The following is a 12,544-nucleotide window of genomic DNA, read 5'->3' as shown; positions in this document are numbered from 1 at the left end:
TAACGCAGTAAGCTCAGTTCATCTTCATACACTGCAATAAACGAAGGCCCGTGCCATCCTCCAGGGTGTGAGGGCATTAAAAGATACTAGCGCCTTAAATCTGTACTTGTGGTGAGGCACAAGGATGTTATCTTGTGGCCATGTGACAAATCTCATGGAGAAACAAAGATGGAGTTCACCTACCATCATCTCTCCTATGAGAAAAGGTTGAGGGAACTGGGGTTGTTTAGCTTTGAGAAGAGCAGGGTCCAGGGAGACTTCCTTGTGACCTTCCTGTACTTCAAGGGACCATATAAATAGGAGGGGGAACAGCTGTTTACAAGGGTGGGTAGTGATAGGACAAGGGGGAATGGTCTTAAACTGAGACAGGGGAGGTTTAGGTTAGATATTTGGGGGAATATTTTCACACAGAGGGTGGTGACACACTGGAACAGGTTGCCCAAGGTGGCTGTGGATGCCCCATAGCTGAATGGCTGGATGTGGCTCTGGGCAGCCTGGTCTGGTGGCTGGCAACCCTGCATACAGCAAGGGGGTTGAAAATAGCTGATCACTGTGGTCCTTTTCAACCCAGGCCATTCTATGATTCCATGATTCTAGGATATGGCCTCAGCATCCCTTTCCTTAGCAAATATCTCTGGTTCCAGCAGAAACTTCAAGCCCCTGTGTTGTTCCTTCCCTACACATAAGAGATCCTTAAGAGAGGAAGCTGGTGACATCTTGGTTAGCACCTGGAAACATGGCAGCTCCCTCTTGGCTACACTGTCCAGTTCACATTGCTACAAGGTAATAATTTCAGCCTGCAGAGCCGGGCTCCACAGGTATTACCTACAGGGAACATTCTAAAATGGGGACATTTTCTGAGAGCCTGAATTTGAAGAGAAGGCCCCTGATTATTATTAAAAAATCTGGCACCCCCAGCTGCAGTCCAGAAGCAACTGAGGCCTGACTCCATCTCTAATGCATATTAAAGCAGCCCACAGAGACTGACAGTACTGCACTGTAGCTGGTTCTTAAGCCCAAATCCCTTTAATTCGGAAAGCCCAATTCTATATTCCTTGCTGCACGGTATTTATTTTGATTGATTGCAGGGTATCATGCTTGCTCTCAGTGAAAATTGATGAAGCAAATAAACCATTTTGATAGGTGATTATAATTTCAAATGAAAAAAGACATGGCAATAAAGTCATCTACATACATAATAACATTAGGGTCACAAAACCCAAAGAAATGCAACGTTCAAAAGAAGTAAGACAAGGGTTAGAGGTATTTTCATATATTTGCTTTCTTGCTGATCCCCATTCCCTGATTTCAGTTTGAAGTTCCAGGCAGTTTTTGTTACATGTTGGTGTTGCCAAATAAATAAGGTGCTACCTGGTAAGTTCTTTGTCATTGTTAAAGGAACTGTGCATCATGGAAGATATGCTTATTTTGAAATATGGACATACAGACAGACACAGATACATGTATATGCACATACTGCTCTACAAAGCATTTATTGCCTTTTGTTCAAGGGTGGACGCTTTTTTGTTTTACTTTACTTCAGAAGAATATGAAACGTGCTGGTTTAATGATCTGACTTATTTGCTCTTAAGCCACAGATCGGATCAGACAAGAAGAAACTTTCCCTCTTGAAATGGGTTGATGAGGGCTTTAGTTTTCTTTCAGCATTGCTGTTTTCAGAACCAGAAAGTTTATTTCTGTAGCTTTTTGAAGATAAAAAACTGCTAAGAAAAGCAACAAAATCTAGCTGCAGACACTATAGGATCTGTGTAAATAAAGAACAGTGAACAATTGTTCCCACTCCAGAGCACTGCCCTATCTCTTCATAACAAACAGCTAACCCAGTGTTACCTCTGAGTGCTAAACAAAGAGAAGGAAAACAAGGGGCTATTAATAACCTGAGAGTGCTTACATAATTTCTGTTGAAAGGTCAGAAAAAACCTCTCGCATCTACTTATAGAACAGTCTTCCTCCTCCTGCATTTACTTTTAGATCAGTATTTTTCTCATCTGGTTATAGATTCCAATATTTTTATTGCACTATCTATAATAAATACCTATTACAAATATTCCCTTTTGCTGGCTGAGGCTGTGGGTTTCCTAATGGTTTCCACCTGAAGGTCTCAGACTACTTTGCAAACATTCCATCAGAGCTGTCAAATTATCAGGAGACAAGTTAATATCAGCCTATTTTATAGAGAAAACAGGCAGCAGAAACTTCATGTGAGTTGCCTGGACAAACACAGCATAGTTGGTAGCAGAGCTAATACTAACTCACTGTGCTAAGAGAAAATGTTCTATTTCCTTTCCAGAACTGAGAAATTTCCACAGAGGGTTTGTTTAAATTTTTGTTGTAATAAACAGTCCCAGAAATGAGTCCAGAAATGGGTCATCATCCATTAGCTTTGCTGATAATGCTTTCAGCTTTTAGTACAACTCATCATTAACTTCAGTGAGAAAGATCAGCTCTTTGAGCTGTCGCACTAATAGGAATTCACCTACGTGGGGGCCACTGCAAAGCTGGACAATTGTACTTTGCAGTGTTATATCAAAGAAAAAGAGAAGACAGAGTAGAAAATCTCATGGTAATCCCTTTCTAAAGTTAACAACAGGTATTTTCCATGAAGCTTGGCTCCCATTGCAGAACAGATTGGGAGCTTTAGTACAATGCCAAATGGCAGCTTGCAGCCCACAGTTGGAACTTTCTGACAGGTCCACAGGAGATATTCTATTGACTTCTGAAGTTCTAATGATAGAAGTGTGTTGTGGTCTATAAAAAGTTCATGGCAGCCCATGGAAAATGAATGTGGAGGTCCCTGAGGGTTCCTTTGTCCAATAAAAACCCCATCCTTCTTCCCACAGACAGTATCAGCTTTACAGCAGTTTCTACCCATTTTTATTCCAATCCTGTAATATTTTTTGAAGTTTAAATCATTATAATCATTTACTGTTAGAATTTTAGCAAATTCAGTTGTCACCTACCAAACTTAAAGCAGAGAAAATGAAAGTCTGCATTAAATTTATCTGTGAATCTAGCCTACCTGTGCTAACATTAACATTATACTGGCTGGCAGAGTGGGAATATTGCCTTTTCCTCTATTTCTTTTTCCCCCCTCAGAGACTGCTGTTTTTCAGATACATTTTCAGCACCTGATTCCATCTTTTTTTCCATTACTTATCAGGTTTGAAAGCACCACATCAGCAAAAGATAGATGTAAATACAGCAGAAGCTGACAGAGCAGATTGAAGCAGTTAATGCTGACGACCATTAAACAATTTGTTCTACAGTCAGGTTGCTTAGGCCTTCACGGTCAGTTTGATGCTCAATAGTAGCCTAGAGGAGTGATTATCTCATAATATCTTACTCTTGCTTCTTTCTTCAGCTCAATTGCATCTCAAAGTTTGTGTAAGGAGCTCTGAACAATAACAGTAAGAGAACTTCTGTGTTATCATTCATAGATTTTACTATATGTTAACCTTCCCCATCCCAGTCCCAAACAGACAATACTCCCACCTATTTCTGTAAGACAGATGTTTGCAGTGTGGCCTCTCTATAATATAATTCACCAAGTTCACTGGTATGTTTCTTACTTATACCAACTGTGCTTCCAGCTGAAGAAAAAAGGCACCATTTGAGTTCTAGCTCTAACGTGTTGCTGAGATGATCAAACTTTATAACCGTGGAAGTAATCTGCCATTGTTCAGGAAAGACTCACCGAGGAAAAACACCAGAAACCTTCAGAAATAACAAATCTGTTTTGCACTCCCACAAGGATTTCATTTATTGTGTTTATTCTATTCTACAGGTTCTAATTTTATCTAACATACACACAGAAAACAAAACACAAAGGATATTTTGATATAGATATGGGCTGTAAGCTGTACTTAGTCTATTTTGGGCATAAATGTATAATAGCCCTTTCATTTTATGTAAATGGCTGCATAAATTAATCAAATTGCTTTTTTAATGAATCAGCACTCCACAGATTTATTAAGACAGACTTATTGCATTGAATATCTCAGTTAAAATAAGAATAACAGTGTTGAAATAGAAGGCTGCTTGGTAAGGTTCCAAATCTACCAGTTATGTCATACAGATGGATACTGACAAAGACTGATGGCTATAGCAAGACTTAACTTGGTGGTAGCAGGCATACAGGTACTAAAGGATTGCACCAGCAACTATGTTTCAAGCAAGTATCAAGATTTAGACAAGTATCCACAAGTGGTAAGAAAACTCTAGCTACCCTTTCATTGTAACCATGTGTCTGCTTCTGGTTTGTTTTAGCTTGATGTGATTGAAATGTATCACAGTAGCACAGTATCACAGTAGCACAGTCTCCCGCCCGTTGGAAGGGACCTTAGAGATACTGGAAGGGACCTTAGAGATAAAGACTATAAAACCATAAAACAGGCTGTGCACCCCGTGTTGGTGGCAGTGCTGTGTGTTTCCTGCGTTGTGCCAGGCCGGCCCTGTGCCTGCTCACCTGCTGGGAGTCAGCAGGGTATTAGCGCGGCCTCGGGGCTTGTCTCGCCAGCCTTACACACAAATCCTAAGTCTCCCAAAGAAGGGGCTTAGATGGGAGTTTAGACAGAGATCAGCTGTATTTAGCTCCTCAAAACCGCTATGCAGCTGCTACTTTACACTCAGTCTGCACAATGAGGACCCATGCAGCTGCCACCTGCGTGGAGCTGAGCAGCCATGTCCCAGCAGCCATGTCCCACCACCAGCCCCGTCAGACCCTCGCTGGCTCCTGATGCCCGTCCCCCTCTCCCAGCCCCGCCGGCCCCTCTCCCCGCCCGCACCGCCCGGCTCCCACCCCGCTCGCTCCTCCTCCCCGCCTGCTCCGGATCTCGCGGGAGCAGCGGGGACTATTTAAGGACCACGGAGGCGCCGCCCTCCCTCTTTCCCCGCCGGCCGGCGGTGCGGCGGTAAGGGTCGGTAAGGGTCGGTAAGGGTCCGGCCTGATGTTCCTCTCATACGAGGTCGGGTGGTGTGCCGGGCTGCGGGAGGGCGAGGCGGGGCCATACGTCGTGTCTTCCCTTCACTTTTGCTCTCTCGGAGCCTGGCAGCGCTCCGAGGAGTCAGCACAGGGGGATAGAGCGTCTTCCTCACATAAACCCAGCGCGGAGCCGCCCCTCCGCCCTGCATCCTGTCGTGAGGCACAAGCGTCCCCTCCCTTCATCCCCGGCTCCTTCCACCCCTTCCCACGTTGATTTCTCTCTCCTTCCGCAGCTCTGTCCGCAGGTTGAACCCACCCCGAGGTTCCCGCTGGGCCTCCCGATGCTCTCCGGGGTTCTGCCCGCCTGGTTGCTCCCCCCCCGGTTGGCCACTGCCATGGGTTTGCTGGGGATGGAGACACGCGTGCTGGTGCCGGCAGGTAAGGGGCGTGCTCAGGATGAGCCTCACAAGTCGAGCTCAGCGCATCGTTGCTGATCTGCATCTGTGTAGTAGTTTTCCATAGTCCCCGCCTCCTCTTCTGTTTGTTACAGTAGCTTTTGGCGTCTCCCTGCCTGTAATTTGTTGCAAGGTATAGCAAGTAGACACACTGTGGTAACAAATTAGCCAGTTAAGTCTTCTCATAAAGTTGGGAACTCACAACTTCAGTGTAGGGTTGATGCTAGAAAGTAACTTATGCTTTCTGTTTAGCGACATGTTTAGAGATACATTAAAAAGATCTGTACTATTTAGTTTAAATGGCCTTGCTAGAAGAGGATGAACTCATCCATCTAATGAATCATAGAAACATAGAATTACCCAGGTTGGAAAAGACCTTGAAGATCATTAACTCCAACTGCAGCCTAACCAGAACCCTAATTCTAAAAGCCCTACACAAAATCATATCCTTAAGTACCACATCCAAATGGCTCTTAAACAGAACCAGGGATGGCGATTCAACCACCTCCCTGGGGAGCCTATTCCAGTACCTAACTACCCTTTCTGTAAAGAAGTTCTTCCTAAAACATTCACTACACCTCACTGTAGACATTTGATGATGAACTTCTTATGTGACTTCTGAAACTGTAGTAATTTGTCTCTGTGTTATTTAGGAGTCACTTAGCCAGCTTCAATCATGAAACTCCTAGAAATGGATGATTGCACCTAAACTGAAAGCAGTTTTCAGGACTCCTTGATAATGCAGAGTACCTTCTGTTAGGAAGGTAAGTGCATTTTGGTATAATGAGTTATTGACCACTTTAACTCATGCTTTTTGATAATTCATGAGTTTCAAGTAGGTTATCTAGTTTGAGTAAAAGGTAAATGCAAATAACCTTAGAACACATCAGTGTGATCTATTCCCCTTTTTAGCTTTGCCCTCTTAAGTCTGTCAGTGTCTTAAGTGGCCAGTACAGAGGGGTACAACAGTTCTCTCTCAAACCCAGAGGTGAGGCTGAAACTCTGCTTTGGATCATGCTGAGAGGAACACATTAATGAAACTATAAAACCACTTTCTTGTGCTTCAGAAAGTTAATAAATCAATTTTATTGCATTCAAAGAAGCTTCTAGGATTTGAGAAATCAACTAATGATTGTTATCTAATTCTGTTTCACGTTAATCTTTATCAGTTTTCCAGCTTCTCAGGTGTGTTGCTACTCCTTGACTGCCTGGAATTTTCTTCATGAGGTGGTGACAAACAGTGTGGAGTCAGAAGAGTTGCTTATAAGTTGATTGGTCTCCAGGTATGTAGTGTAAAAAGTCTTATCAAACTTGAATTGACAGGGTTGTGTCATCACCTAAGGAGCTTTTTTCTCCTGTCCTGTGGCAATGTAATCTTTAGTGAGAAATGCCTTTGATTTAAGGTTAGTGTCATGTAGCTTGTTTGTGTAGTTCAATCTTAGGCCATTGAACTCCATTTGGCTATTTGATGCTGACTGCAAATTAAATAAAGCTTTTCTTTTACAGAGAGGAAACCAGCAAGGCATCAGAGCTGATCTGCTCAGTGGATGGTTACCAACTTCATGAAAGATCACTCAGTCGTCCTCTGTCATGTTAGTTGTCCTCTATAATGTTTCATCTTGAACTGAAACAGTTACTCAGACTATTACATCTTCAATGATCATGTTTAAACAGTTTAGTTATTGGTTGCAACAGAAGTTTCTTCAAAGCTGTGGCAATTGGCAATTTATTTCTGTGTGATTCTGTGTTGATTGAAATAAAGGTAATTATCACAAGCTTGTGTTGTGAAGTTCTCTCATTTAGGTGCTTCCTATGTAAAGTTATTCAGAAGTTAAGAATGCTAAATCACTTTACTTTGCCCACTGACCTCAAAGTGATTTCACATTTCTTAATTACTTAATTAGGCTATGGTAATTTGCATATCGTCCAATTAGTCAATAGGTGATCTCAAACTTACTAAAGATATAATAGTTAAAGGGATCCAAGGACCTACTTGAGAACTTTGATAGTGAAGCCTGTTCTTTGGGGCCAAGATTTGTGATTACTTGCTCTCAGAGACCTATTTCTGAGGCATTACTGCTCTTCATAGTGTTTGTCTGCATGTGTTGTAATTTGCTGGAGAACACTCAAAGGCCAATGAGTGGTTTGCGCTAACAAACATTACTATTAGATAGTATTATTTCCAGCTAAATGACATCAAGCCAGGCTCATTTTATAGGTATCTATATGAATGTTTTGTGTAATAAGGATTGCAAGAAAACCTGAGGAGGAATAAAAATGAATGAGAGCTACTAAGGTAGCTTTTGAACTCGGATCAATGCGGGGAGGTTCTTCCTACAAAGTTGTAGTGGTCATTAGATAGCAGATAATTAGGTAACAGATATGTGCTTTCTTACTGCTTTTTACATTTGGTTCCAAATGGAGCTAACATGGGGTTCTTTGCCACATCAGTACTTTGGTTGGTCTAATCACAGTTGAAAACTGCGCGACCTTCACTGGCATTCACTGTTGCTAAGAGGTCTTTGCTGTTTGGTGCTCTCTGGTGTAAAGATCAGAGATTTCCTCGCATGATTTGATGCTTGAGTTCTATGGTTTTGACTCAGTGCACTGAGAACGTTAATACTTTTTCAGGCTGAAGTGTAGAAGCTTGGAGTAATGATTTGGTATCTTCAGATTGGGTTGTATGCATGTTTTCTCTGAGGCAATATGTTAATGTAATCAAGAAGGTGCATTTAAACTTAAGTGGGAGTAATTGGAGACAGGTAGAATCATAGGAACACAAGTGTGCCCAAACCCAAGGGATAAATACATATGGGGAGCTCCAGCTTTTAGAACTCCCTCGCCTTGGAGTCAGCAGGTGATGCAGATCCCTGGCTTGTCTCATGGGAGCAGACAAGGTCATTTGTTATTTCCTTCTCAGTGGTTTATTGCACACCAAAGCAGAGGTGGTATGTGGCCTATGAGTCAGAGTGTTTTTCAGTCCTTCTCCCAAGAAGGGAAAGTGAACTTGCAGTTGTATAAGAGAATTTGGCTTAGGTTTTATTAGTGCTTCTGCCATTGAGTCTTATTACAACCGATGTAGGAGGATGAAATCGCAGCTTCCATTTGGTTATGTCACGATCTGTCCCTTAAAAATAGAATGTTATCTCATGTGGTTTGGAACGTGAAAGGGAATAAATAGGAGCTCTCTGAAATAATTTCTGCATTTTCTCTACAAGCTACTTCAAAAGATTGCTCACTATAAGGTTCCCCAGGATCTTGGTACTGAACCCTGTTAGATTCATCCTTTCATTCTTTTTTCTTAAGTGTAATCATGAAACACACCCAGCATACTTTGTTAGGAAAGTAAATGGAAGGGAATAAAGTCAAGTAAAGTACACAGAAAGATACAGTTTGTTTCCAGCAATTATGTGTTCTCTTTTGAAGGCATTGGTTTCTCATTCCCCCTCTGATAAATGGGAAGAGAGAAATGACAATGACAGACACAGAAAATGCTGAGGCACTCTACAAGTTCCTTGCATCGTGTCCCTTGTGTCCTTAAGCCTCTAGGTGGGGGCTGGGGGAGCAAAATCCTTCCTGTTGTAAGCAAAGGCTTGGTTAGACTCAGTATTTATATGGTTACTCAGGATAAAAACAGAAAGTGATGAAATAGCAATGATTCACTGATATTCAGGATTAGACTTGCAGAAGCTGTGATGGAAGAACAAATCACTTATCCAGAAAGGTAAAGATAATAATGCTTAAAGAGAAGACCAAAGGTAAACTACGAGTCAAACTGTAAGCTCGTGACACTGTGCTCAACAGGATCAGAATTGAGTTCAGATTTGCAGTAGTGAAGAGTTGTGAGAAATGGAACAAGTAACTCCACTTCATGCAACCCAACCCCTTCAGGCTGTGTGGCTCAAGAAAGGTGAACTGCTGTGACAACAAGGATGCACAGGTGAGTACAGAACCTCAAATCTGGTTAGACATTAGTATTGTGAACAGCAGTCTCAGAAAGATAAGCAAGTTTTGAAGACAAGCAATGGGATCTGTCCTCACTCTGCTCAAGTAAAATAGTGCAGTTTCACTGAATTTCATGCTGATTTACACCATCTGGAGGCCTGGTCCTACCTTTGTGCTAGCATGCTTGGAACCCACTGTGCTGGTTTACAGATCCCAGTGACCTGCCTAAGGGCAGCTCAGTTTGAATCCCCAGTTCTGGAAGATTCAAAGTTACCCTGATTTGAGCAGCCCTTTCAGCTCCTAATTGGTAGGTCTGAAGTCAGTGAGAGCTGAGAGCAGCCCTTCCATCACCCTATTCTTTACATGGAATGGCATTTTTTAATACAATATGCAACAACTCTAACAATTGTCTTAAAAATACATGATAAGAATGGTAGTACTCTATAACTTCTATGTAAAATAGAGTTACACAGCAGCCATTGCTCACTATGTAGCAAGTGCTGTGTCTGCTGTTCATGTGACAGCAGCACTGTAACTCATGGTACTATGAAACTGTTTGAGATGCATAGGGCATTTCAGAGGGTACATACTCACTGTTTTTCTTTACCATCTGACTTCATATCCAAATCATACCAATAACTTGACATGCAGAGAGAGAAAGTATCCAATAACTGATGCAGTGATCTATTAGTAGTCACCATTCAAATCAAAAAGGAAAACTGTCCTCTGTTTTCAAATATCATAAATTAAAATACTCATGTTCTCAATGCTTTATGATAAATTCTTGGCACACTTTCTTTTTCCTTAGCGATTTCCTAATGTCATTCTCCAGGTCAGACCAAGAGCATGGAACAGACCTAACTCAATCAGGCTGGCTTGGATCACCTCCTCATCTCATATGCAACTTAACGCAGCTTCCACGAGGATCTATTCCCTGATCTCCAAGGTGCAGAGGTGAGGCTCACTGATTGGTAGTTCCCATGTCTTCCCTTCTACCTTTCTTTAAAATGGGAGTGTTGATTCCCTTTTTATAGTCACTGGGGACTTCACGTGACAACCATAGAGTTGTGAATATGAGTGAGTGAGGCTTGGCAACACCTTCACTTGGTTCCTTCAGGACCCTGGGATGTGTGTGGTCTGATCCCACAGGCTAGTACACATTCAGTCTCATCAGATGGTCTGGAAGAAGGTTATTTTATATCTTTCTGACATTTTGTGTATGTTTGTGTGACAGCAGCAGAAAGAAAAAGTCCCTTATAATTTGATATTGACACGTTGGACTTTGAAATAGCATGTGATATAAATACTTCTGGATTTTATTCTGATGGGCTTCTAAATAGTTTATATGTATTTTTATTGCCTTGGGATTTGAGTACAAGTTGGAAGGCTTGAGAGGCTTTTGCACAGAATGCAACTTGTAAAATGCTGTTGCCATTTCCTTGTGAAAAAGTAAATTAGAGTTGACTATTTCATGTACTGGGAAGGAGGTGGAGAGGAATTGGTTTTCCTTCAGAACATTACTTTAGTTGCCAGATATCAAAGCTTCAGGTACGAGTATTATATGGATCCATATGTTTGCTTGTATTCTCAGCTGCACTGCAGATCCACTCTGGCAGAATTTCTTATGGTAGATTCTATAAACTGCATAATTTAAGTAATTTAAAGTAAGGATTTTTAGGGCAGGGTTTCTAGTTTACACTGAAACTAAACTTGTCCTTCCTGTTTGCTGGTACAAACCTATCTGAACCAGAAGCATTTCACACACCTCACATTTCCAATCGCTAACTCAGCAAGAGGCGGGTTATTCAATAGCAGGCATTGGTTATCAGCGTCTGCAGATGAACAATTTAGGAGGCTGATGTATAATTTGTTCACAATCATAACCTACTGAAATGGTGTCTGCAACATAAGCCACATGATTACGTATTTTACATAACAACCTAGTAACGTTGCTTTAAAAGCTCTGTTTGACGTTTCCATATTGCCTCATTTTTCCTCTCTAAATTTGTTTGCAGGCAACTTGTGCAGAAAATGAACTGTTCATTTATGTAATTGCTGTTAATTTGGCTGAAAAACAAAAGCAAAACACCCATAAGGTAATTTCACCTCTCTTTGTTAGAAAAGCAGTTCTCAAATTGAAAGTGAATGCCTCTGAGTTGCCAAATGCAATTGGTTTTACTGGCTGTGGTTTCTGTCCTTGTTGAGTCAGTCAGCAGCAAGTGAGATCTAGAGGAAGAGCTTCCCAGATAGAGCTCTGCAAGCTGTGCTTGAGGAGGGAGGCTGCATGAGGCAGGACCAGGCACAGGACCCTCACTTAGGAGTTTATTTTCTGTTCTCTCCTTGATCTACAGATGTGCAAATGATTCTGAAGGGATGTGATCAGTGTAATGTAAATGAGTTCACAGTAATTCATACAGAATCAGCCCCTGTTGTGATAGCACAGAGAAGCACTATAAATCAGGCCATGGGGAACATGGTGAAACTGCATTTACACTTCTTGTTGTAAGCAAGCCAACCTGGTTAGACTTAACTTTGCAGGGAGTTATGGAGCCTGTTATGTCCTAAGGGATCAGATTCCCTATTGTGTCAGGCATTCAGCAGCAATGCAAGATTTATCATGTTAATGAATTTATAGTGACAGTAATTATGATCTTCTGCAACAGTTTTGAGCAGCTGGACTTAGTGTTAGATAAGTCTCCTTATCATCACACACCTATAAATAATGGATTTTGCCGCACGGAGAAAATGAATTCTTTCCTGTGTGACCCATTACTTCTGTACAACAGCCAAACATTTCAACTGCCCAAAGAGAAGAGCAATAATTTTCTTTGAGGTTTACTTCTGCCCCAAAAACCACCCAGACTTGGATTGCTGAGACATTTGCTAAATAGTTGCTAATAATAACCATATTAATCTCATTTTAGAGTTCCTGTAGGTCTATACCTGGCAATTTCATTTCTTACTGTATGTATGCGTATTATGGACGCAGGCAGCCCATGCACTGCATTGTGCTCATTTAATCTCTCAATATACTGGGGAAAGCTGGAACTTTTTGTTCTCAGATCTATTTTTATAGGGGTTTTGAAATCTTTAAGCTTTAATCTTTCACCACCTCTATTCAATACTGTATTGGCCCACTCTATTGCTTCTTTTTTCCTACATACTCAGCTTCTAGCAAGTTTAAAGAACATCACCCTGCTTT

General features: G+C 41.5%; 1 long non-coding RNA gene and 1 other non-coding gene across 12 annotated transcripts; both read left to right on the top strand.

Moving 5' to 3' along the window:
- The first annotated feature begins 4,854 nt into the window (after window positions 1–4,854).
- On the top strand, window positions 4,855–7,172 carry LOC107313771. Of its 11 annotated transcripts, none has more exons than XR_004307122.1 (5): window positions 4,855–4,931; window positions 5,236–5,380; window positions 6,051–6,161; window positions 6,567–6,680; window positions 6,904–7,172. It is a non-coding gene; the product is annotated as an uncharacterized LOC107313771 (long non-coding RNA). The 11 variants fall into 11 exon arrangements; XR_004307130.1 differs by having other exon boundaries at window positions 4,907–4,923; window positions 5,248–5,380; XR_004307123.1 differs by having other exon boundaries at window positions 4,911–4,941.
- On the top strand, window positions 6,312–6,429 carry LOC116653441. The gene has a single exon (XR_004307268.1). It is a non-coding gene; the product is annotated as a small nucleolar RNA SNORA26 (small nucleolar RNA).
- Window positions 7,173–12,544: the final 5,372 nt, after the last annotated feature.

The sequence above is a fragment of the Coturnix japonica genome, chromosome 4 (genome assembly GCF_001577835.2).
Source record: "Coturnix japonica isolate 7356 chromosome 4, Coturnix japonica 2.1, whole genome shotgun sequence".
Taxonomy (NCBI): Eukaryota; Metazoa; Chordata; class Aves; order Galliformes; family Phasianidae; genus Coturnix; species Coturnix japonica.
This window is presented reverse-complemented; position numbering and strand designations above follow the sequence as displayed.